The sequence below is a fragment of the Mus musculus genome, chromosome 1 (genome assembly GCF_000001635.26).
Source record: "Mus musculus strain C57BL/6J chromosome 1, GRCm38.p6 C57BL/6J".
In the NCBI taxonomy this organism is placed as follows: Eukaryota; Metazoa; Chordata; class Mammalia; order Rodentia; family Muridae; genus Mus; species Mus musculus.
Window position 1 is genome coordinate 132,903,958 of NC_000067.6, and position 26,652 is coordinate 132,930,609.

At 49.4% G+C, this 26,652-nt stretch overlaps 1 protein-coding gene and 1 long non-coding RNA gene across 5 annotated transcripts in view; one reads left to right on the forward strand and one right to left on the reverse strand.

Annotated features, from left to right (window-relative positions):
* Lrrn2 (leucine rich repeat protein 2, neuronal) overlaps nt 1–26,652 on the forward strand; it is a 59,651-nt gene that overhangs the window by 23,603 nt on the left and 9,396 nt on the right. The gene's annotated exons all lie outside the window — the stretch shown is intronic.
* Gm31159 lies at nt 10,996–25,877 on the reverse strand. Of its 4 annotated transcripts, none has more exons than XR_001779425.2 (3): nt 13,975–25,877; nt 11,859–11,979; nt 10,996–11,680 (listed from the first exon to the last, which is right to left on the reverse strand). It is a non-coding gene; the product is annotated as a predicted gene, 31159 (long non-coding RNA). The 4 variants fall into 4 exon arrangements; XR_878529.3 differs by having other exon boundaries at nt 10,996–11,285; nt 11,611–11,680; nt 11,859–25,877; XR_001779422.2 differs by having other exon boundaries at nt 10,996–11,285; nt 11,471–11,680; nt 11,859–25,877.

Genomic DNA, 26,652 nt, shown 5'->3' on the forward strand with positions numbered 1-26,652 from the left:
TAAACCTGAAATGCCAGTGTCTGCTGCAGCGGAAGCTGGAAAGGCATTCCGGTTAAGCATAGCAGACTAAACACATCCCGGAGTCTTCCCTGTTACCTCCCAAGCCACACTGAAATGGAAGTAAAGGAAGGGCAGGGCAAGGAGAGCAGAGCTAAGGAGCAGCTTCCGTCCCATTATGGAAACTGAAGAGAGTTCACTGACTAGGAAGAGAGCAAAAAGCCTCTTAGAGGGGTACAGGGAGGGCAGAGAGGAGGGATGGGCTACTCCTGCCACAGAGCCACACAAAGGCTCGGAACTTCACGGCCCTAAAACAGTGGTATGGAACAGTGACACCCTAGGTCACCTAACTACATGTCAACCTGTGACTGTCCCTCCCTTACCCCCAAAGCACCCTAGAGAAAACTGTTTCCCAGATAGGTTGTGGTGATCTGGATAGGAATGCTCCCCTGGCTCCCACTTCCAGACTCCTGTGTTTGAATGCTTGGCCTATAAGGGAGTGGCAGTGTTAGGAGGTGTGGCCTTGTTGGAGGAAATGTACCACTGTCGGGGTGGGCTTTGAGGTGTCCTATGCTCAAGCTATACCCAGTGTGGCTCCCTTCTGCTGCCTGTGGATCAAGACGTAGAACCCTCAGCTCTTTCTCCAGCACCATGTTCGCTTGCACACCGCCATGCCTCCCACCATGATGATAATGGACTGAACCTCTGAATCTGGAAGCCAGCCCCAATGAAATGTTTTCTTTCATAAGAGTTGCTTTGGTCATGGTGTCTCTTCACAGCAATGAGACCCCCAGACATCAACCAAGAAGTGAATGCCTGGGGACGGGAGCACAAATACAAATGGAGATGAGGCAAGCTTGGAAAATGCAGAGCTGCCAACAGCTTGCAGGCCACATAACGAGGTCTCTGCCCCGCCCCTTCTCCAGCAGCTCTGGGGTTGCTGGTGATGCTGGGAACAAGGGTGTTGAGCACCTGCCAGCTCACGGCTCTGCTTGGGCATGTGGAAGATTTTAAATCAGCCTTTCAAGACCTTCCCAAAAATGCCAACCATTGGCTTTGGCCAATGGCTTTTGAACCATGAGATTCTAAAAGAAAGCATGTAATATTTGGGGGGAAAGGTAAAAATGAATAAAAAATGATGTGAAGAAATCAAACATTATGATGAAAGGTGTGGCAGCCACCATAGGTGACATCCTCCAAGGAGATATTATGGCCACAAAATAAGAGCATGGGTTGCTTTTTTAAATTAGGGACTAGCTCAGACTGCATAAAATTCATTCTATTATCACACACAATTTAGTGGGTTCCTGTGGATTCACAAAGCTATGCACCCATCACCCCTAATTCTAGGATATTCCTATGGCCCTCCCCAGGAAACCCTGTGCCTATTAATAGGCATTTACTCGCCCATTCTGCATCCCTGGCAACTACCAACCCCTTTCTATATCTCTAAAGCAGCCCGCACTGACATTTTATATAAGCAGAATCTTTTAGTGTGTAGTTTTTCACGTCTGGCTTCTTGCACTCATGTTCATTCAAGGTTCCATCTTGCTGCACACATTGTTACTTTCGTTCCTGATGTGATTGGATAGCAATACTGCAATGCATGGATATATCTCATTCTATTTATTTTACATTTTAATCCATGCTGGTAGGTATTTAAGATTGAATGCAAAAAAAAAATGCGCTCTTGGAAATTTAAAATTTATATTCTGTCTGGGTGTGGTGGCTCACACCTGAATCCCAATTCATGGGGCAAAACAGTAGAGCCAAGTGTTCTGGGCCAGCCTGGGCTACATATCAAGACTCATTCCTGATACACTAAGGTCTGGGATATATAGCTCAGTGGCAAAATACTTGCCTAGCATGCACAGGACCCTAGGTTTGATCTCCAGCACTTATATCTATATGTTGTATGGGTCTTCTCTTTCCCTAAATAATGATGGTTACTTTTTAGATTGTAAGGGTCCTCTCAGTGATGGATACAGTTAAAATGATAACAAAGAGCTCCACTAAAGCTGAATGCAACAACATTTTTGCGTCCTGTAAGTCCAGAATTTGGGAAGCTACGGTAGGGGAGGCTTGCTTGAATCTAAGAGCCTGAGAACCAGCCTGAGTAACGTGTCAAGACCCTGCCTCAAACTTTAGAATATCGAGGATAAAATATCAGTATTCTGCAAATATCTAGAAAGACAAAGATAGGTTTTGAGGTACAGCAGACAGCTCAGCAGCTACCCTGGTAGCAAGCAGACAATGGAGCAGAACCTTTAAAAGGTCAGGAGCAGGTTGTTTCGGTGTCAAATTCTACCAATATGTCAGTTAGCCATGCAGATTGAAAGATGTGTACACATGGAAATTTTCAAGAAACTTACTTCTGTCTCCCCCCCCCCCACCCCACCCCCCAAAGCATCAGGAAGGGCTGGGAAGATGGCTCAGCAGTTAAGAACACTTACTGCTTTTGTACTATGCCAAGTTCTTGCGTGGCTATAGGGACTGACCTGGCTGGGGCAGTGAAGGAATGACGGAAAGATAACCCCACACAAAAGCTGGGACTGCGTGGTCTGGACTCTCTGATGGACAAGCCTCAGCACCCTGGAAACTCTGCCTGTGTGTCATGTGGAGAGGCAGGGTTATTGCACACAACTCAATCAAGGGGGCAGTGTTTATTTATTGTGTATAGTCAAATCAAGGAAGCAGGTTTACCTAGTCTTGGTAGGAGCTGTCTCTGTAGGGGAACCGTGTTTAGCTGTAGTCATGGTGTGAGGCAGAGATAGGCATAGCTGGACATTTTCTGCACACACTGTCATTTGTACTTGGACCCCCAAGAGAGGCTTTGTCATGCCTCTGCTCTTCATCGGGAGGGTCTCACAAGACTGAGATATTGGGATCCTTGACCCAGCTACACCCATGTCACCAATACACATTCACTCAGAACTTCATCCCTGTGGCCCTTCCTCTGTTTCCCACAGCACAGGATCTGGGTTTGCTTTGCAGCACCTACATGGCGGCTCACAATCACCTCTAAATCTGTCTCAGGAGTCCTGACTCCCTCTTAAGGCCTCCTAGGGCACTGAGTACATGTGGTCCACATACGTGCCTGCAGGCAAAAACGCTCATATGCAGGAAATAAAAATGAATAATTTTCAAAAGCAACTGGAAGTTATACCTATATCAAAAAACAAGTTGTGTTTTTTTTAAAGATGGCGTGAGACAGAGAGAGAGAGTTAAAAAATGTTTATTACCATAGGAAAAAGCTGGCGAGATCATGTTGAAGCAGAAGAGCAGTTAGCCCCAGGAAGGGAGGGGGAGCATAACTTAAATTTCCTCCATGTTTTTTCTGTTTTCTCATTTTTCAAGAATAGTGTTATTGTGTACCTAGCAATGGGTGTGATTTGTCACATGCAGATAGAGAGAGCCAGAGGGCAGGAGAGGAAACAGAAATATCAGAAGCTATGAAGGAGGCTCTAAAGCCACTGTCCCCAAAGCCAGCATCCTAGATTTCAGATGCCAGTGCAACATGTCACAACCACAAGCCACCTCTGCCCATCTGCCCGGCTGGATAAAAGGCTTCCTCAGGACAGACAATGGATCCTGTTTCACTTGTATACTGTCCCTGTCTCTGGCAGAGAGAGAAGGTAGCATTGACGTGGACCGGATTCACAATGAGGAAGAGGAGAGTGCCCATGTGTGGCATGAAGGTTAAGGACACAGACTCTGAGGCTTGGCTGTGCAGATTCAAATTCCAGTTTTAGCTTCCTGGCCCTGTCTCTTTACATTCTTGCCTACACATGAGGGTGAATGCGTCACAGGACTAGATGCAAGAGTCCATGCTAAGTACTTAGAACAGCCCCTGGCAGGTCCCAGTGTAAGGGCCAGCTTCTTATTACTTCAGAGTGGAGGAGTGGAGCCCAGAAGAGTGTGAGCATCCCTAACATTTAGAATTCAGTGGAGAGGCATTGTGCTTTCACCCTGCCATGAGTTGCAGATGCTGAATTCTGGGCATGTGCTTCTGGGGGTGCGGGGGGGGGGGGGACACAAACCTGGCCCCTCCATTTCTTCCCTTGGAAAGTAGAATGAGGCAGATACAGGTCTTTGCCTCAAAAGCACCGTCCTGGGGCTGAAGAGGTGGCTCAGCGGTTATGAGCATTGACTGCTCTTCCAGAGGTCCTGAGTTCAATTCCCAGCAACCACATGGTGGCTCACAACCACCTGTAATGGGCTCTGATGCCCTCTTCTGGGGTGTTTGAAGACAGCAACAGTGTACTCATATACATAAAATAAATAAATCTTTAAAAAACAAAAAACAAAAAACAAAAAGCACTGAGGACGAGCTTCCCTTGCTTGGGGGTCAAAGCTGCCCAGGGAACAAGCTCTAAGCTCTAAGGAGTGAGTAAAGTGGGAGAACACTCACCCCAAGCCAGCTGACTCCAGGGAATAGTAGCTCTGGAGACACTGCCCTGAGACAGCAGGGTGGACACAACTTCACGTCTCAATCACCTACTTGGAGCTAGTTCCCTCATAGGTCTCTAGACCCCACCCTCCAAGCAGCCCGAAGCCCCATGAAGGAGCATGGGGTTTGCATGCTAGCAGGGCTCTGTGGTTCTTGGGCATGCTCTGCCTTTGCTTTGCTGGTTTTTTTCTTTCTGAGACAAGGTCTCACGTAACCCGGGCTAACCTTGAACTTCCTTTGTAGCCAAGGATAGCCTTGACTTGCTAATCCTCCAGCCTTAGGGTGAACACTTAATTACAGGCATACAAACCCAGCCTTTTTTTGTTCAGCAAGGGGCCTGCCATCTAGCCCTGGGAGGTGTGGTTCTCCTACAGGAAACAGCTACCATGTATCCAGTCCTTACTCCAGATGGATCGCTTTTTGACATCCCTGTGAAATTTCTACTCTAATTGTAGAGAAGTGGAAACTGAGATCCAGGGCAATTAACTTACCAGACATGGAACATAATGAGACAAAGCTGAGTATGTAACCAGCCCTTTGCTCTTCCCCAGTGCCCACACACCCACTCATAGATGGGAGGAGAGGGTGAGTGACAGGGCAGCAGCAGAGGGTCCCAGTGCCTGCCTGTCTTTCCCTCCCTCTCTTTCCACTTCCATGAGGCTCTTCAGGTGTACAGCCACTGTTTTGACAGACCTTGAAACAGTCCACCACCTTTCCCTTTCCTTCTTCGCAGCCTCCTATTGTCTCCCTAATTAAAGAGGACTTGAAACCTCCCCCCTGTGAGATGTGCTGCTTGGCAGTGTGCCAACCCCCTGCTGGGGAAGGCAGTAGCAGATATCTGGTACCTTGGCACGTGGAGACACCTGAGCACTAGTAGGGGGCCAGCTAGGGAAGGGGAGCAGAGAGGCAGGAGGTGGCATGGGGCAGGACAGGCTAGGGTAGGCTGACAGTGGTGCCTGTCTGGCCACACAGCTGGGGCAAGGGGCTCTCTCCTCAGCTACTCAGTTTGCATTCCAAACCTTTCCTCATTAGTTCCCAGGCTGGACAGGTTGGGCTTCAGGACTTCGGCGCTAACACTTGAAGCTGTGCTCTATACCCTACTTGTGTGGTTGGTGACACCAGGTCCTATTGTAGGACTGTGGTGGTTTGAATCTGCCTGGCCCAGGGAGTGGCACTGTTTGGAGGTATGGCCTTGTTGGAGTAGTTGTGGCCTTGTTGGAGTAGGTGTGGCCATGTTGGAGTAGATGTGTCACTATGGGCATGGGCTTTAAGACCCTCATCCTAGCCATGTTGGGAGCCAGTCTTCTCCTAGCGACCTTCAGATGAAGATAGAACTCTCAGCTCCTCCTGCACCATATCTGCCTGGATGCTGCCATGCTCCCGCTTTGATGATAACGGACTGAACCTCTGAACCTGTAAGCCAGCCCCAATTAAATGTTGTCCTTTATAAGAGTTGCCTTGATCATGGTGTCTGTTCACAGCAGTAATACCCGATCAAATACAAGGACCAACATTGTTTCTATGCTGGCCATCAGCTGAGGGCCACCCTTAGCCCCCAGAGTCTCTCTGCTGCCTTTTGCAGAGTTTCCTGTACCTCACAGTGAGATGTACATCAAATCCCAAGACACTGGCATTCTTATGCATCCAGCAAGAGAAAAGCCTTCCTCTAGATGATTCAACTGCCTGGCCCAGGGAGTGGGCACTATTTGGAGGTGTGGTCTTGTTGGAGTGGGTGTGGCCTTGTTGGAGTGGGTGTGGCCTTGGTAGAGTAGGTGTGGCCTTAGACCCAGTTTAGAGCTGTCCCACTCTCTAACCTTAAAGTCTTTTGCCATGTGAGGCAGCAGGATCGCCAGGCTTCATAATGGAGGTCTTTGGAGGATTCTTCTGCCTACAAAGTGCCTTCTGAGCCCTTGTCACCTTTGTCACACACTGTGCTCATCCCATGCCACCCCCATGAGACCAGTATTTGTAGTGTGTATAGCAATGACCCCGTAATGCTTGGCGCATAGTGGGCTGTTGGGTGTAGTAAGTGAATGAACATTCTGGTGGTCATTAAATCCCCAAAGGAAACAGAAACATCTGGCAAACCCAAGGTGGCTTCCCAGGGCTCAGAGTCCTCTTGTCTGGTGGCAGATGGGGTCATGCCGGCCAAAGCACCTTCCAGCTCTGGCGCTGCATGAGACCTCTAAGGGCAGTGACGGCTAGTGACTGCCTTAGGGACTGCTGTCCAGGTGGAGGCAGGGCCCGCCTCCCTCCACTGGGTTCAAAGACGGTCCACCTGGGATTTCAAACAATTAATTTCCCCAATCTGCAAAACGATCAGCTTCTGAGGAAAAACAATTAGCCCACTGCAAATTGTAATTGTCATCTCGCTCCTGATTTTAATTTGGACTAATGAGGGCTAAGTGATTCCGGCTGCCTCTGCCTCTCACTGTCCCCCAGGCCTAGGCCCTCACCTGCCAGTGGTTATTTAACCCTCAGCTGCCCACGCTGCTGCTGGGGCTGAGGGACCTTTTAGAGCTGGCACGGTGCCCAGGGTGGGCACGGTGGGAAGAGGAAAAGGAAGAGAGTCCCTGGCCCATGGGGAAGCTGCCTGTTTACAAGGCTCATAGGCAATCAGGGTTTTATTGAATGGAATTGACTACAGGCTCGAGCCCTGTCACAGCCAGTTACCTCTAACCGTGCAATCTCTGGGGGCCTGCTTTCACAACATCTGTCGGCCTCCCTCTTGCCAGAGAGTCTCTACCTGGTCTTGCCCCCACCACCATCCCAGCTTGTGACCCAGTAGCTGAGGAAATGTATAGTGTCCACATCTGCCAGCTGTTGGGGTCAGTGAAAAAGTGATCTTGGTCTGATGAGTTTAACCCTAATTCCTGATTAACAAACCAAGGCTGGGGATGGTGGTGGAGGGGGGGGGTCTTGGTCAAGGTCTGAACTCTGTGGGACCCCAGAGCTCTCCCTGCTGTTTGCCAATGCTTACAGAATCTCCTCTCCCCTCTGACTTCTTAAAATGCTTGCTTGTGATCCACATCCCACAATGCTTGCTGAGTGCATCCAAGGCTGCAAAGAAGGAGAGGAGAGCTATCTTCCTGGTCCACACATTCTTCTGCCTTGACCCATCCCTCACACCTGATTAGGTTGGCTTGATTTATTTACCCATCTACCCATCCATCTATCCATGTGTTCTGGGAATGAAAGATTAATCCCCTCACCTGCCCTTCAACCTCCTTAGCTATCCTCTGGCTATGAAACCATCCAGCCCAGAGCCCCAGCCCTTGGGGTAGTCACCAGCGTAATTGTTCCCCCGGATCCTGAACAGCAGCAGGGAAAGGATTGTACAGTTTCCCCAGCTTCTGCCTCTTACAGCAGTGAGGGCCACTTGTCAACCCCTCTCAGTCCCTGAGGCTTGAGGACATGTTTGGAATAGGAGTCCCGAGCGCTGGTGCTGGCTTTGATGTTGATCTGCTCTGTGACCATCTACAAAGCCTGTCCTCTGATCTCTTCCAACTTGAAGGCAGGGCCTTGGCTCTGAGCTTCCACCAGGCTGTGGACGATCCTGGAAGCAGCTCACCTAGCCATCTGCCTGCCTCTCACATGCTAGTGGGATAGCAGAGATAGACCAGGGTCCTTCTTTGCTGGGAGGTGGAGATCTAGGCCTGAGACCACCATTGGTAACACTGAGTGTCTGAGCTTCAGGTTCCTCATCTGAACATGAGGATGGCAGGGCCCAACTGCATAGTAACAAGTAGGCCTGGGCCCCATGAGCCTGCCCTGCAGGGCAGACAGGTAAGTGGTTTGGGGTGGATGATCTAACCGGAGATTCTGCAGGGCTAAAACTTATATTGATCTGGACATAGGGAAAGGAAAGACTGTCCTGCTTGCCTTCCTGGGGAGCCTAGGATGGAAGATCTTTCAGGCTTCTTCTAGCTCTGCCATGTTAGGAGTCTGCAGTAAGACTCATGACAGTGAGGGCAGCCTATAGGTGGCCCCCTTCACCTGTGGCCTACCCACGTCCCTCTCTCTGTGTCCTCACTGCCAGCCCCTGACTCAGCCAGCCATAGTCCTGTGCTCTTCCTAACAGCCCAGCTTTAGCTGAGTCCCCAAGTACTTGGTGGAGGTAGGATTCGAACCTAAGTCTCTATTCCACAGTTTATGTCCTCTAGAAATAGAATACAGCCTAGAGTATAATAGAGTGTAATGACAGTATTCGAATGAACACATTAAATAAGTAAATGGGAACAGGAGAAATTATTGTTACTAAACCCATATATAAAAATATTATTTCAATTAAATACACACATACACACACACACACACACACACACACACACACAGTGGTGGGGCACTACTCTTTAAGAAGACCTGGGTTCTGTTTGCAGTACCCACGTTGGGTGTGTAGTTGCGTGTACACCCAGCTCCATTTGGAACCCCACAATCACAGCTACTCAGAGGCCACCTGGGAGGTGAGGCTGCCACATCAGACAATTCAGGCCACTGTTCATAGTGCTATTCCTTTCTTCTTAGTCACAAGGTGACTCACTTCCAAACCCAAAGCCGCCTTGCCTGGCCTACCTTCCCCGGGACTCCAGACTGCCCGGCCTCTGCTGTTCTCCTTTGGACTCTTTGGGTTTGACTTTCTTTTCCACCTGCTCACCCTGTCTCCGGACCACTCCCTCTTCCACCCTTAGCTGTCCTGGAGGAAGACCTGTCAGGTTTTCTCACCTTTACATCAGGAGACAAAGGAGGCAAAACGTTCTTCATTTACATTCAGGATGGACCTGAGGTTCTGGCCTGTTGAGTGGCACCTCTATCAAAACATCACATTTGGAAATGTCAGAGTGGCATTTTGATAAGCCATCCGTCACTCTGAGGGTGGCTGACAGACGCAGTGACAGGGTGGTGTATCTAATACACGGTGGAATACATCTTTTACAATTGCATAGTATTTTATTTATTCAATGAGCCATGAAATCTCCTGCAGGAAATGAGTGATTAACCCCACAGGCCCGGCCCCCAAGGTCCCTCTGCCCGTTTCTAGCCTTTGTCAGTCCCTCCATCCCTTTGCTGTCTTCTGGTCAATACAGGCCAGCTCTAAGTGCCTCCAAAGGCCTCCAGTCCCACAATGTCAGCAATCAGGCCAGCCACTCTCTGGGTAGCCCCCACCCACAGAGGGAGTATGAGAGTATTTCTGGGACCCTCGTGTGCATTTGTTTGTTTGTCTGTTTGTTTGTTTTAAGAAACATTCACTAAAAACGAAAGAAAAACTGCAACACCCATATAAAAAGGAAAAATGCCAAAAATCAAAGTAAGTACCAAAAGTTCCAAATCACATGTTTCTTACGGGAAATAAAGGCATCAAGTCTCTGGGAAGATAGGCTGGCTGGAGCCAAGCAGATTGGTCCCAGCCCTTCCTCTCTCTCCCGTGTCTGAGGTGCTCCTCTTCTCTCCCACAGAGGATGTCCTCCGCATTCCTTCCTCCGGCCTTCCTCCCATACTTTGGCATGCAGGCTTTGGCCACGTAGTACAGGTGGCCACATACAGTGGGGTGACAAGTCAGTAACTGGTCAGGGATATGATCAAGTCAGAGGAGGAGCCATTCTGGAGCTTCTTGTCAGTAAGTAGAGAGGACAACCCCTGCTTCATGTGGTGCCACTTGTAGAGGATGCCTTAGAAGCTGATGTTGGGACCTACATGCTGCCATGCTGTTCAGTTCCCCTGCAATTAAATCAACCAATACACACACACACACACATACCACATTACATATGTATGTACATATATCCACACATATATCCACACATTCAGCCATCCATTCATCTATCCATCCACCCATCTATCCATCTAGTCACCCACCCTCCCATCCACATATCTATATCCACCCTGTCTTATCCATTCTTGTCTTAGTTTGGGTTTCTACTGTTGTAATGAAACATCATGGCCAAAGCAACTTGGAGAAGAAGGGGTTTATCTGGCCTACACTTCCACAGCACTGTTCATCATTGAAGGAAGCCAGGACACAAACCCAAGCAGGGCAGGAACCTGGAGGCAGGAGCTGATGCAGAGGTCATACAGGGGTGCTACTTCCTGGCTTGCTTCCCATGGCTCACTTGACCTGCTTTGTTCTAGAGCCCAGGACCAGCCTAGGGATGGCACCACCCACAGTGGGCTGGGCCCCTTTTCATCAATCACTAATTAGGAAAATGCCCTACAGGCCTGCCTACAACCTGATTTTATAGAGGCATTTTCTTAATTGAAGTTCCCTCCTCTCAGATGACTTTAGCTTGTGTCAAGTTGACATAAAACTATCCAGCACACATACATACAGCATACATGCTTACACATACAAACATACATGCACACATTTACCCATCTATCCATGCATTTGTTCACTCATTACTTATCCACCCATGAATCCATCCATCCACCCACCGTACATCTATCTCTCCTCCCACCAATCCATCCATACATCTACTCATCCATCTATCTGTCCACGCACTCGTATGAGTTACTTTTCTTCCTACTGTGACAAAGACACCCGACAGAACAGGTTAAGGGAGGAAGGGTTTACTTTGTCTCACAGTTCAAGAATGCAGTCTGATATAGTGGGACAGACACAGCAACAGGAGCTTCCGGCAGCTGGTTACACTGGATCCAGAGTCAGGAAGCAAAGAGAAATGACCTGAGGTTCAATTCACTTTCTCCTTTTTATGAAGTCTGGTACCTCAGTCCTTGAAATGGTGTTCCCCATGTTTAGGATGAGTCTTCTCACATCAGTTGCCTAATCTAGAAAACCCTTCATAGAGATGCCCAGGAGCTGTCTCTGTGGTGATCCTAGATCCTGTCAAGTTGACAATCACTATTAACAATCACATCACCTACTCATTCATCTACCCGCCCGCAAACCCATCTATCCATCCACCCACTGTCAAACCCATCTACCCATCCACCTACCAACCCATCAATTTATACATTCTTATGCCTATCATCTGTGGTCTATGGAAGAGAAACAGCAGGAACACAAACCACACAGATGCAGGTTTTCAGTGTGAGCCTTCCCCTGACCCCTAGGGAGACGGTGTTGTAATTTCTGCAGGAGGAAGCATCTTAGAAACCAACTCTCACTTCAGAACGAGACCAGTCCGGCTCCAGTTTTAGCCATGTACCTTCTCAGGTGGCTTTTGACCAGTCAGTTGCCTTGGTTCCTTCATCAATCTGTAACTGCAGGATGTCAGTCTTAGAGGGAGATGAGACCGTGAGTGAGTCCTCATGCGTGTGCATCCCTTCTTCATCCCCCTCCTCCCTTCCTCATCCCCCTCATCCCTTCCTCATCCCCCTCCTCCCTTCCTCATCCCCCTCATCCCTTCCTCATCCCCCTCCTCCCTTTTTGCTGCATAGGTGCCAAGGCTGATACCTGAGCTATGGTGGCTCTCTGCCTTGGCATGGAGTAGAGAACTGCAGACTCCAGGTGGCTATGCCTCCAGCCGAGCAGACCTGGCCCCCATGTCTTGTCCACACACAGGCCCAGGCTTGCTCTGGTAAAAACCAAGTGGGAGGATAACTGTTTCCTTAACAAGAAGCTTCCATCAAGGGTACCCCCATAATCTGTTCCACCTAACACAAACTGATGAACACTGGCCACGTGCCCAGCCCCTGCTCTGAGGAGCTCAGCCTAGGGGAGGCAGCTGAGGTTGCTAGGGAACCAGTTCCTGCTAAGGTTGGGCCGGCACTATGGCAGCAGGGCGGATGGTAAGGGAGAGGGTAAGAGCCAAATAACTAAGAACTCCCTGAGCAGACAAGAACTCTCCAGAAGGACAGATTTAAAGACTTGGAAGCCCAAAGGAGAGATCTAGAGCCTGTGAGTACAGGGACGGAGGTGGTGGCAGGAATGGAGGAGGATCTGCCCTAGTCACCAAGGAGATTAGCAACTCTCATGAGGACAGAGGGAAGAGATGAGAGACAGAAGGGAGCCCAGATGGCTGCTGTGGGATGTCGAGGAGTGGCTCCAGGGACAGCTTGGTGGGGAAGCCATGAGGACTGGTAGGCTCCAGCCAGGCACAGGGAGAGTACCTTTGCCTACCACTTCCACACAACCAAGTGGCCACCCCACTAGGGCCTCATACTTCACTGGGGCTACCAGAATGATCACAAATAGAGAGACACAGAGAGAGACAGAGACAGAAAACATAACTCTCCTAGGGATGAGTGAAAGAGAAAATTTGTTGTAGGTATGAAGGAGAACATAGCCAGAGGCATCTGAAAGAGCCTAGAGTGAACATGACCAGACTGAACGGATCCTTGTAAAGAACTAGGGGTAAAGAAAGGAGAGACAGAAGGCCAGGAGCCTGGAGAGCAGGAACCAGGAACAGCAGCCAAGAGGCCAAGAGATTCAGTGTAACAAATATACATACATACATACATACATACATACATACATACATACACATATATACATACATATACATACATACATACATACACATATATACATACATACATACATACATACAAACATACATACATACATATTCACACATACATACATACATACATACATACATACATACTAGGGAAGAGAAGGTTGGGGAAAGGGCCAGCCCAATCTCTGGGCTGGAGAGTTTAGGGTAGGCAGTGGGGTATGCCATCTAGAGTATCTCCAGGACAGGTACTGGTGAGGCTGAGGGAAGCTGGCTGGCAGTGCCTGATTTGATATGTTAATAGGCACCTCAGTCATCTGCTTGTCCCAGATTTGAGACCTAACATAGTAATTTAATGTCCCTACCAATGCAGACTGGAGAAGAGACCTCACTTGTTGAACACCCCCCCCCCCTTCTTATGTCAGATTCTCTGTCATGATGATTCTATTTAATGCTTAAGACAACAGTGTGAAGTACCGTTCTCGTTTCATGATCTAGAAACTGACATTCAGAATGGCTAAGTCGTTTGTTCAAGGTTATAGAGCTAGAAAGATGCCAGGGCAGGATTTGAACACCAGTCTTTGATGTTTTGGAGGCTGTGTTCTCTCTTGCCATGCAGTGAAATGCATTTGGTTCCCAGCTTCCCAAACCTGATCTCCTCCTAGCTGCTAGGATTCTGGAAGAATTTATATGACACTGGGGCTGTTTTCATCATTAGAGGCTGTCAGCGTAGTGACAGGGTAGATATGGAGCTGTCACAGCGGGGGGGGCGGGGGGGGGAGCTGGCAATGAGGCACCGAGGCAGGCAGGCACTCCATCACTGCCTGTGTGGTAGAGGAGGCCAGCGCTTGCCCCACACAGGGTCTGCAAACTGCCTCAGTGCCTGTCATCTTCATTCAGGCCCCGCTGGCTTCCAGCAGGTTGAAAAAGCTGCGGCTATGGCAAGAGGCTTGCCAGCATCCGGAATCAAGCTGGCAGCAGAATAGGGGACAGAGCAGCTGCTGAGAAGCTCATCAAAACTGAACCCTGAGGCTACCTACAATTTTTACCTAGCCCTGCTCTGGCCTGGAATCTCCCACCATGGGCTCCCAAACTCAGAAAGCTTGTGATTACCTGGAGCTTTTGAGGTAGGGCGAATTTATCAGGAAGTCCATCTTCAGTCTCCCCTCTGACCCCTTCCTGCCCCAAAGTTCCTGGAGGTGAAGGAGATGTGACACCCCAGCAAGCCCAGTTGCCAGTTTTGGGTGGGAGTTGGGGGAGGGGCACAGCCTCCCGGAGAGCAGGGGAGGAGCCACAGCCTCCCTGAGCGCTTTCCAATTGTTTAAACTGCTGAGGGTCCTTGTGTTTGTAACGGTGTGGGTACGCCCCAGGCAGTCAGGAATGGGCTCTGTGGCTGACAACCTGTCCAGTTTAGAGCCCTTCTGGATCCTGGCTTGAAGGAAGGATGCAGGGCTCCCTCAGAAAAGGCTCTGCAGGAGAGCAGCTGTTACTGCGGTCTGGGAAGTTTCCATCCTTCTCTGGTGGGAAGCACGTACATTTCTAATACAGTCACCTAATTACTTGTTTAAACCAGGCATTCCATGTGTAATGACTCCTGGCTGAGACCAGAGAAAGCCATCAGCTGTCCCCTGCAGGGCCAAGCCCTGCAGGATGTGATTCCCACTGGCTGAGAGACACTGACAGCCCTGCTTGAGCAGAGGCAGCTGGGAAGCTCTGGGAGGGGACGTTTGAAGGTTGGGCTGATACCTTTCTCCGGGCCAACCAGATCCTCTTGGGTGTGGATGCAGCTAGACCCACAAGAAGTGGACACCCACGATCCTTTTCCAGCTGTGACGTGGCACGCAAAGGCAACTTCCAAGGCTGGTCCCTAGGCACCCGTGCTTCTCTCCCAACTGGAGGAGACAAAGTCTGGCCATACCTAAGCCATTCTAGGCCCTGCTGTATGACTATAAGCCAGTTGGTTTATTGGCTGCCCAGAGTTTTGAGGTCTGGAGGAGAGGCACTGGAGACATAGAAGCTGTAGGTGTTCATTATTAGGATTTTAATTATTATTACTGGGAGAACAGTCCCCTTGTTCATTCCCTGAGAAAACATGCTGACACTGTCCACATCAACACCCATGTCAGATGACTATAACTCTAGGGGACCCAGCGCCCTTTCCTGGCTCAGAGGACACACACACACAGAGTAAATTTTTTTCAAACTTTATAAAGGCCCAATACACTGTAAGCTTTTGATAAATGGCACCTATCAGCATTCAAGGTAGGTAACTCACATGCTCATTCTATAAGCAAGGGAATTGTACCTTGGTAAGATTGACTGTGGTCTGGATTTCCACACAAACCAAACTGCCAAATGTCGCTATTTTCTGGGAAGACCTGTACAGTGCTGTGGACTGGCTCCCTCCCACTTGGCCACTTGGCTTTTCCTCTGTGGCAGCTTCTCTGTCCTGTCTCATAACTCACCTGGAGACTGCTCAGGGTGTCACTTGGTGCCCAAAGCTGTGGGACAAAGAAGCAACTATGTGGAAGCCCCAGGGTCTCAACGGTAGGGAAGGGGGAGAGAGAGGCGTCTCACAACCACAGTGGAAAGCCTTGTAGCCAGCCCCGAGGGCTGCAGCTCTGGAGCATGCTGGGAGAGGAGAAGCATGTCCAGGGCATGTTTTGCCAAGGCTTCCTGCACTGCTGTAACTGGGTAGTTGTGCCCATTGTCCCAAGTGCCGAAACGTAATTTGCAAGATGTTACCATTTGGACACAATTAGATCACAGGTGGGTAACTGCTTGTGTAAAAGCCCCAGAACCGCTTGACCCGCTCTATACTTGCAAGCACGGAGAGAGGGTAGCCTTCAACTCCTCAACGCCATCTGCCGATGCCTTCATCTTAGACTACCCAGCTCCAAGAAATCAATTCTGTTCTTTATAAACTTTCCGGTTTATGGAACTTAGTGATTGTGTCCAAGTAGGCTAAGACAGTGGCCAATGCAACTAAGCAATAAAATAAGCTCATCGCACATGAATTCCCTCTAAAGAATCCATTAGCATAACTGTCCCATGCATGTGTCTGTGTGTGTGCATGGGTGTGCGGATACATAGCTACAGGTGTGTCTATATGCAATGGCATATTATTGGCAGCCCTGGTTTTTGCCCTTCCTAGCTGGGCAGAGGCTTACCTTCTTCTCTGCCCCATTCCCTTGCTTCCATGATGGAGATGATTAAAACACATTGTGAGGATTTATAAGGACGGTTATTGGCAGCTGGGCAGTGGTGGCACATGCCTTTTTTCCTAGCAGTTGGGAGGCAGAGGCAGGCAAATTTCTGAGTTCAAGGCCAGCCTGGTCAACAAAGGGAGTTCCAGGACAGCCAGGGCTACACAGAGAAACCCTGTCTCGTAAAACCAAAAAAAAAAAAAAAAGGAAAAAAGAAAAGAAAAAGAACGGCTATTGGCTTTGCTAACTTGGCTACATCCACTTCATATATCACTTCCCCCATTCTAGACCTGAGAAACAGAGTCCAAGAGGTTGCCCTTGTGTATATACAAGTGTAGAACCAGGTGGCTGCATGGCCTAAATCCATGATGAAAGGTCCAGGAGACTCAGAGAAGGGTAATTCTTTCCCTTTGCAGTAGGGCCCAAGCACTGGGGAGAATTCTCTTGAGGTCAGACAACTCTAACCACCAGGGGGGCCCAAGGAAGCCCTATGGCCAAGGAGCCCACTGGCACCCTAAAAAGCGAATGGCCTCCAGAACTGGCCAGGACTGAGCCACGTCCCTGTGCAAGCCAACACAGGAACTCAGAGCCAGCCTGAGGTTACCAGCCAGGGGTAATGATCCACTTAACACAGACTAGGGGTCACAAGGACCACAGTGTCCGTGTTGTCACCAGGCAAATCTGAGTTGGCTTCTCTGTGACATATAGTTGTCAAAGGCTTGTTTACTTCACCTCTGTATACCTCCATTTCCTCATCTGTAAAATGGGAATGCTGGTAGTTCCTGCTGCAGAGGAAGGGGGCTCAAGGAGGTGAGGCCTCAGAGTCCCCAAGATCCATCTAACCCAGAGCTGCAACTGGTAACACTGAAGCCAGGTTTGGACACTGGCCCTGAAAGAGAGGCCACAGCTTGAAGAGTGGCACTTGGACTGCACTCCCACACTGCTACCTGGGGCCCAAGGCTGGGAGACCAGGCAGTCACAGTAGGGATCCCCTCCACCCATGCTTTCTCTCTAAGCTAGACCGGAAGCAGCAAGGGAAGGCAAAGAAACCTCTGGCGAATTCTGCCGGCTTCTCCCAGTTCCACAGCCCCTGCGGGGACCAAGCTGCACAATACAATGGGATTTAATAAAATGCCTTTAACTCACAAAGTCTGTCTGCTGCCAGCTCCTTAATTAAATTGCCCAACTCTCTCTGCAATGGCAGCACGAACTCCCGCGTCTAAAGAGCACGGTGTTGCTATGGTATTCGCGCCAGGGCAGGCTCAGGGCAGGCTGCTAAAGAGCATGCAGATGAGCAGCTCTTCCTGCCTCCACCGGCGGCGCCAGTGACATCCTTCCAGCCCCTCACCACAATGCCCAAAGCACTACCCTCAGCCCCTCGGTCCACTCCCCACACACTGTGTTTTGTCAGCTAGGACTCTGTCTTTCCTGGTGAGGAACTGACTTCCTCACTGGGAATGCTGAGTTGGCCTTTGGTTACATAGGACAGAACTGCTCCCTAGTCTGACTCTGAGGCCCGGCCCAGCCCCCTGGCCCACAGAGCAACCTTGTGGGGCGGTAGCAGCATCTCCTACGAAGCCTCCTCCACCTTCCCTGATACCCTGTGCAGACACATCTGTGCCCACTCAGCAGCGCCTCAGACCCTTGCTCAGAGGGCACCTGGCTGTGTAAGAAACCAGGTTTGCTCTTTCACTCATGTGGAGAGGTACAAGAAACCCCTGGCATCTGGGCCTGCCCCTGCTGCCCTTTCCCATACCATGCCTGTTCCTCGGCTCTGTGCATGCGAGTTCCACATGCCCACTTCTGTGTACTCCTATGCCCCCACCTCTTCTCATTATTGGAATCTCTCTGTCTCATGTGTCTTTGCCAGTGGCAGAATCTGGGTCTAAGTGTGTACACATCATAGATGTGAGGCATCCCCATGGTCTTTCATGGTGACCAGGGTCTGGTGAGTCACAGGATGCTGACAGCAGATGAAGTTGAGGATGCCAGCCGAGGTCACTCAAATAGGTGGTGATGACAGATAGACAGAGAGAGACAATGACCACCACCAAAGCTGAGGACGGACGTCCTGGCAGACATGGGGCTGGTGGCATTAACAGAGGAGGTGGAGGGGCTGGCGCTGCAGTTATAACATGGGAGAAAATCTCAGATGCTGGCATTGTGATGAGATGGCAGTGGCTGTCATGGTGTGTTGCCGTTGTCTGCCCCTGTGAGAGTGAGGTGCCAACACATGCTCATTTTCTCTAGCGATACCCAGCTGAGGAAAATGTTAGCTGTCATGGTGGCAGGAAGGCTGGTTCCCTACAGACAGACAGACAGACAGGCAAGCAAGCAAGCAAGCAAGCGCTCGCGCGCGCGCACGCACACACACACACACACACACACACACTGCTATAAGCTGCAGCTTCTGAAATTGAGAGCATCTGACAACCCTCTCCCCACATGGGGCTCCCACAGAGTAGCTGCCTTGTTGTGCTACACTTGGGGACAAAGCACCAGTGCTGAGTGAGGGGAGCCATTAGGGACATTTGCTTCGAGTGGCCCTTGAGGATAGAATTTTATTTCTGGCTCATGCTGTTCCCCAGTCCATTCATACTCTGTATGCTGTAAGGAAGACAAAGGAAAGCTGCTCTGGGGCCCCTCCCTTAGCCCAGCCACCAGGGGCAGAGTCAGCGAAGCCTCAGGACATTCCAAAAACCTTGTCAATCAACATCGGTGTCCCCCAGGATTGATCTTACTGGGTGGGCATCTGGGGGAGATGTAATGAGGAGAACAAGACCCGATGGCACAGACATGCTGGGTTTTTGATTTAGGGTTTGTGTTTGTTTGAAATAGGGTCTTATGTAGTCCAGGCTAGCCTCAAATCCATTATGTAGTAGTGTCCAGCATTGAAGTGCTCCTACTGTCTCCACTTTCCAAGTGCTGCGATTACAGGTGTGCCCTGCCACAAGCAGCAACACACTACTTTTCTCTTTTAAGTGGAGCTCTCAGTAAGTAGCCCTGGCTGACCTTGATCTCAAAGTCACAGCAATTCTTCTGCCTCAGCCTCCAATGTAATGCTGGGATTACAGGTGAAAGTCATCATATACATGTATATGTATGTATATGTATGCATATATATGTATGTATGCATCTGTGTGTATACATATATATGTATATATGCATGTGATAGCGAAAATATCTTTTAGACGATGTTATCCAATCCGTCCCTCTTACAGATTTAGAAAAGATCAGCTCACAGTAAGTAAAACCCCACTAAAAAGGACAATAAAAGTGCCTTTTATGTTCACAGCATCTCTAGTGACACAGTGGACATGCCTGTGATTTGATTGCATCTGTAGAATGGGCCTAGGACCAGGCTTTTCTGACAGCTGGCTACGGAGTCTTCCCCCAGCTTCCGCCCAGCCCCGGAGGGACTGAGCTAGCACTGCAGCTTGTTCTGCATGTTTGCCTTCCTGTTTAGAGCTTTTAAAGAGCACGGTGAGGTCTTAGCTCCATCTTTCAGAGGAGGTAATGGAGGGTGAGCATCTCAGCCTAGTCGGCATGGTTAGTAAGAGTCAGAGTTGGACCGTGAGCCCAGAATTCCTGGACTAACCTCCTAAGACCGTCATAATAAAGCACTATAAACTCATCCCTTCAAACAACAGAAACACATTGACTGAGATCTGGAGGCTAGAAGTTCAAATTCAAGGTGTCAGCAGACTAGCCTCCCTCAAAAAGACCAAAGGAGGGCTGGTGAGATAGCTCAGCTGGTAAGAGCACTGACTGCTCTCCCAGAGGTCCTGAGTTCCAATCCCAACAACCACATGGTGCCTTACAACCATCCGTAATGAGATCTGATGCTGTCTTCTTTTTTTTTTTTAACGTTTATGACCGTCACTCTTTTTTTTTTAAGATTTATTTATTTATTATATGTAAGTATACTGTTGCTGTCTTCAGATACTCCAGAAGACAGCATTAGATCTCATTACAGATGGTTGTGAGCCACCATGTGGTTGCTGGGATTTGAACTCGGGACCTTCAGAAGATCAGTTGGTGCTCTTAACCACTGAGCCATCTCGCCAGCCCCCCTGATGTTGTCTTCTGGTGTGTGGGAAGACAGCTACAGTGTACTTACTTATAATAATAAATAAATCTTTTAAAAAAAAAAAAAAGACCAAAAGAGCTCATCCTTGCCTCTGCTGCTTCTGCTGCTTCTGCTGGCTTCTGCTGGCTTCTGCTGGCAGTCATCAGTGGAAGTCAGGGCACATTCCTTTGTATGAAGCTGAGTCTTGTCCCTTCTTCCTGGGTATCGGCCTCATGTGGAATTTTCCTCCTCTTATGGGACATCGGTCATATTGGATTGGGGTTTTTTTCTAACGACATCATCGTTTTTAATTACATCTATGAAAACCCTTTTTTTTTTTTTGGTTTTTTGTTTGTTTGTTTGTTTTTTGTTTTTCAAGGCAGGGTTTTTCTGTATAGCCCTGGCTTTCCTGGAACTCACTTTTTAGACCAGGCTGGCCTCGAACTCAGAAATCCACCTGCTTCTGCTTCCCAAGTGCTGGGATTAAAGGTGTGCGCCACCATGCCCGGCTGAAAACCCTATTTTCTAAGAAGGGTACATTCACAAGTACCCAGAGTGGGAGTTTGGTATATCTTTTGTGGGGACACCGTGCAGCGCATAGTATGCCTGACACCAGGCTAATGGTCCTTGCACTATGGTCCCCTTGTTTCCTTGATGCTCCAGTTTCTCCCATCTTCCATCTCCATAGGCAAGGTGCCCTTCTTCTCCAGCACAACTCAGGGCCGCCAGAGCACCGTTCATTCCTGCTCTTCCAAATTATTACCCAGCTACTAAAGCGGAATCGTGAAATATAGGCGGGCTTTTCATCTTTTTTATTCACAGACAGTAAAAAATCATTAAGGCTTGCTCTTAATTAGTTTAATTTTGAAGCTTCTAAATATTGATTTAACCTCCACTCCTTTGTACTTGCTGCAGTCACTGAATTATGCCTGGTATCGATCACAGTCGGAAGCATTCCCCTCCACCGGGCTCAGGGCTTGCGAGCTGTCAGCTGTCTGGCATGCTGGGCTGTGATGTTGCGCAGGGATGAAGGAGAAGCTGTACCAGGACAAGGGAAGGCTCGTCCTTGAGGAAGGCCTGTAAACTTAGGCAGAGGTCAGCTTCTTCTTGCATTGGTCCAGACCCAAAGCAAACTGATCAAGAGAAGGTCAGTTGGAAATCTCCCCCATTCCATTATAGGATGGAGAATTGGGAAGTGGGGCAGGAGGATCTCGAAGGATCAGGTCCCAGATCATAGGCTCCGGCACCAGCCAGCTATGACCTGGCTTGACCAATGAACACGCTCAGGTGGGGCACAACATCCTCTCACACTGCAGCGGAGCTCCTCATTTCCTCGTCACAGCAGCGTTGGAAGGGCACAGGCAGCCACTCTTGTCAGACATCCAGGACCTGGATCACTATCAGACTCTTTCAGTGCTTACTGGGGGAAATCAGGGGATGCACTGTACCTCTGGCCTTGACCCAATACTGTGTGCTGTGTGAACTTGAGCAAGTCACCTGACACTTTTTCCACGAAAACAGGGCAGTGGCATATGTGACCATCAAACACATCCTCTTTGTGAGGCTTGAGGGTGGCGCCAAAGACTGGACATTTATAGAGACTAGAAATTTGTTTCTCACAATTTTGGGAGCCAAGAAGTCCAAGAGCAAGGTATTAACGTATAGGGAGGCCTGCTGACTGCTTCTAAGATAGATTTTTGGATTCTGGATTCTCTGAAGAAGACTAACGGAAAAAGACAAAACTCTCTCTCTTATGCCTTTCAAAAGGCCATTCAGGAGCTATGTGTCCATTCAGGAAGGTAGAGCCCTTGTGACCAAAACACCTTCCAATACTAAGCCATTGGGGATTATATTTCTTTCTTTTTATTTTGGTTTTTCAAGATATACTTTCTCTATGTAGTCCTAGCTGTCCCAGAAGTCACTGTATAGACTGGGCTGGACTTGAACTCAGAAATCCACCTGCCTCTGCCTCCCTAGTGCTTGGATTAGCATCTTGAATCACCACACTCCAAAGAGGGGATTGGGTTTCTTTCTTTTTTAAAAAGATTTATTTATTATTATATATAAGTACACTATAGCTGTCTTCAGACACACCAGAAGAGGGCATCAGACTCATTATGCATGGTTGTGAGCCACCAGGTGGTTTGCTGGGATTTGAACTCAGGACCTTTGGAAGAGTAGTCTCTTAACCGCTGAGCCATCTCTCCAGCCCGGGGATTGGGTTTCTAACACAAGAATATGGAGCCTGAATTCAGACCATAGTTTCATGGGATAGGAGGGAAGGTAGAATTTCAATCTCAAGGTGAGACTGGCTCGGTGGATTATTAATAATGGCTGAAGTCTTGGTGGCCTCCGTGGCTCCTGAGACTACACTAAGCCTACATTACACACAGAATCATGTCCAGACCATCCTGGCCCTGGCTTGCAATGCTCTTTTCCACTCTCCTCACAGGCCACAGGGAAACACTCCTTGCCATTCACTTCCTATAGCTTTCTCCCAGGCCTCTGCTTCTGGTGGCTCCTGAGTTGAATGTCTGCCCATTATCTGTGTTTCCTGTGACCCTTCTTGGTCCAGACTCCCTCTAGGAGCTTGGTCCTCCCAGCCTAGGGAGATTCTTAAAGACAATCTTATCAAAGTGCCTATCAACCTCACTCATCATTTTAGATACCAGCTGGGATAAAACACTATAACCATAAGCAGCTTGGGGAGGCAAGAGTTCATTTCCTTTTCCATTTATGCACACTGTGCATCATCAAAGAAGCCACGGCAAGAAATCAAGGCAGCAACCTGGAGGCAGGAGCTAGTAGAGGCCATGGAAGAGTCTCACTTACTGGCTTGTGCCTCATGGCATAGCCTGCTTTCTTACAGAACTCAGGACCACTGGCCCAGGGATGACACTGCCCACAGTGAGCTAGGCCATCTCCCATCAATCATCAATCAAGATGGCCAGTCTGGTGTAGATGTTTTCTTAACTGTAACTCCTCCTTTCCCAAATGACTATGTCTTAGTTAGGGTTTTACTGCTGTGAACAGACACCATGACCAAGGCAAGTCTTATAAAGGACAACATTTAATCGGGGCTGGCTTACAGGTTCAGAGGTTCAGTCCAGAATCATCAAGGCAGGAACATGGCAGCATCCAGGCAGGCATGGTAGAGGCAGAGCTGAGAGTTCTACATCTCCATCTGAAGGCCGCTAGCAGAATACTGGTAGCTATGGTAAGGGTCTTAAGCCCATGCCCACAGTAACATAACTAGGCCAACAAGGTTACACCTTCTAATCCTGCCACTCCCTGGGCCGAGCTTATGCAAACCATCACAGACTAAAATTTGTGTCAATTTGATATAAAACTATCCCACACATATTTCCTCTGAATACTCACCTAACTTCCTACATGTAGGGGGACTATGCCTGTCCCCAATACTTGCCTAACTTCCTATATGTGGGGGGACTATACATTGCCTGTTCCCACAGCTGAGCCCTGCTGCTCCACTATAACACCTTTATATTCCATAGAGATTTTTCCATTGTTTTGTTCTCAATCTGTGAACAACCACCTGCCCTCCCTGTATGCTATGTCCCTCGTCTTTCCCACGTGTGAAGTGCCCAACATGAGTGAAAGGCCTACTGGACCTTTACTGACCCTACTTGGAAGTTTCCCTGGGCCCGGGACAGAGGAAGTGGGGGGATTCTAGAAGACTCCATTCTTACCTGTCAGGAGAGCAACAGCAAGCATCTTGTGAGTAAATGCTTTAGAGGTTTCTAAGTATCATTCCTTGCTTTATAGAATGGGGATCTCGGGAGTCATCCAGCTCAAACATGGGTCTCCATGCCCTATCCATCCTCAGACTCTGATGCTGGAGGGCTGGGTGGACTCAGGAATATACATTTCTGAGGACGTTCTCCAAGCTGTTGCTACTGATGGCTGGGAGGAGGGATGAGCCTATGATCAAAGCCTATTCCCAGACATAGCCTGGGCTACATTGCCACCATTCCCCACGCCCTGTGCTGTGCTCTCTCCCCTTGTCTGTAGGGCAGGCAGTCTAGGTGAATATGGAGAGAACAGGAAAGAGCTGAGCTGGGGAGGACACCTATGGGATGAACTCTAGGCGCCTATGGGGTAGGGAGGACTGAAGGACTGAGCCAGACCAGGGCAGACCTGGAAGGGTGTGGAGGGTTGATAGGCTATCTCATTGCAGTGAAGGGAGGAGAGAGAGAGAGAGAGAGAGAGAGAGAGAGAGAGAGAGAGAGAGAGAGAGAGAGAGAGAGAGAGAGAGACCCACTGAAGGCCTCAGCTGCAGCTATTTATCTCCCAGCCTGCCTGCCACAGCTGACAGAGGGGAAGGCTTGCGCCCTGGAGCCCAGGCCTTCTTTGCGGCGTGATTTATCTCTGGGCTTCATCTGGTAAACCTGCTGATGAAACGAGTCTCCTTTTCTCCCTGCCTCATCAATTTTCATTCTGATTTCATCTTCCTTTTCCGTTAGGAAGGGCTTAGCCTTTCTCCGTGCTTAACCGGCCTGTTCCACATCCGCTCTGCCTTCTAACCCGCCAGCCACCCCACCTCCGGCTGCGTGTAGCCAGGTGCGAGGGAGACCCACAGCTTCTCACGATTATGGCAGATGCCTTCCTATCAGCTGGGGACTTGGGGACTATTAGCTGAGGACTCAGTGCACAGAGAGGAGACAAGAGCCCCACAGGATTGCAGGCTGTGGCTTCTCAGCGCATGGAGGAGGCAATGGGTGCTCATCCGGGAGCAAGTGCTCTGCAGAGGCATCGGATTACCGAGGCTTTAGACAGGAAGGTATTTCCTAGATGTGTGGTGAGGAATGGAATAGCAATCAGCATTGCTTGTGTCCCTCTCTAGTGCCTTCCTTGCCCCTGTTCCTAGTTCCCCGTGGCTAAGGGCCATCTTGGGGCCCTGGCTCATGAGACAGCTGGGGAAGGCTGCCGAATCTGCCTGGCACCTCTACCTGGGCAGCAGCTGGTCTAGACTGTCCATCTGGCATGTGTCTGGGACAGTGCAGTGTCTGTAGAACGCTGTCAGACCTGTCCTAGGAGCACCCCTGGACCCTAGCAGGGAGCACCCAGGGAGAGAGTTGCATCTGACCTGTTTATTGGGCAACTATTTTGTTAGAGACCTGTGATCTGGTGGACATTGCCCTTGAGCTGTCCTGAAATGTAGAGCCAAGGACCCCCACTAAAGGCCCCAGGGAGTATTTTTAGTGACTTAGAAGAGGGCTGATTCTCTTGGAAAGGGTGCCAGCCTGCAGAGGAAAGAGCCCTAGCTCCTTAAACATAGGAAATCTAGATGTCAAGGTACAGCTCAGCCAAAGAAATGTGGTGACTCTACCAGGGGCACATTCCTCTCCATCTAACAGATGAGAAGGCCCAAGAGCACAGGGACAGCAAGAAACAGGATTCAACTGCAGAGCTGCCTCCAAAGCAGTGTTTGAACTTCTGGCTCAGAGCAGAAGCAAGTGGAGTCTGGAGAATTTCTAGAGAGAGCTGGAGAAAGCTCCAGAAGGGTGAAGGGAGGCCAGTGTAAGATCCGGTTAAACCGGGGGCTGGAGAGATGGCTCAGTGGTTAAGAGTACCAACTGTTCTTCCAGAGGTCCCGAGTTCAATTCCCAGCAACCACATGGTGACTTACAACCATCTGTAATAGGATATGATGCCCTCTTCTGGTGTGTCTGAAGACAGCCACAGTGTACTCATATACATAAAATAAATAAATCTTTAAAAAAAAATCCAGTTAAACCAGGCAGAAACTTGAATGAGGACAAAGTAACTTCCACCCAAGAGCAGTAACCAGGAAGGCAAAAGAGCCACACAAAGTCTTGAAGGGGGCGGGATTGGAGGGGTCAGACTATGGGATGGAGGCAGAAAGAATCACCCACACAAAGGCCTCTCCTCTAGGCAATTGGTCCCTGTTGCTTCTGATCTCTAACACACACACACACACACACAGAGAGAGAGAGAGAGAGAGAGAGAGAGAGAGAGAGAGAGAGAGGGAGAGGGAGAGAGAGAGAGAGAGAGAGAGAGAGAGAGAGAGAGAGAGAGAGAGAGAGAGAGAGAGACATCCCCTGCTTGGCCTGGCCCTTGTCCAGATATGTTCCAAGTTTCTATTGTGCATGACTGTTGGAGCTGGCAGCTTGAGCAAGCTTCCTGCCTCTGTGGACTTTTCAGTCTGCAGGAGAACAGTCAGACTCTCATGCAGGGATGCAGGGTACCCCAGGAGCTCAGGAGAGAAGCTTTGGTCAGAGAAGCAGTCCCTGGGGGGTTGCAGAAGCCCAAGTAGCAAGAAGAGGTGGGCCCAGCCGGAACCACTCTCTGCCTGGGCTTGCTGGCCCTGTCCCCTGCAGCTTGTTTTGGTGCAGTGCAATCAGACAGAAATGACTTTACGTGCTACCTACTGGCACACTCCATTGCAATTAAGGAATAATGAGGCAGGCTCCCTTCCAAGCCTGGAGCTCTCATACCCTCTGCCTGGACAAGCCAGGAGAGTTGACGACATCG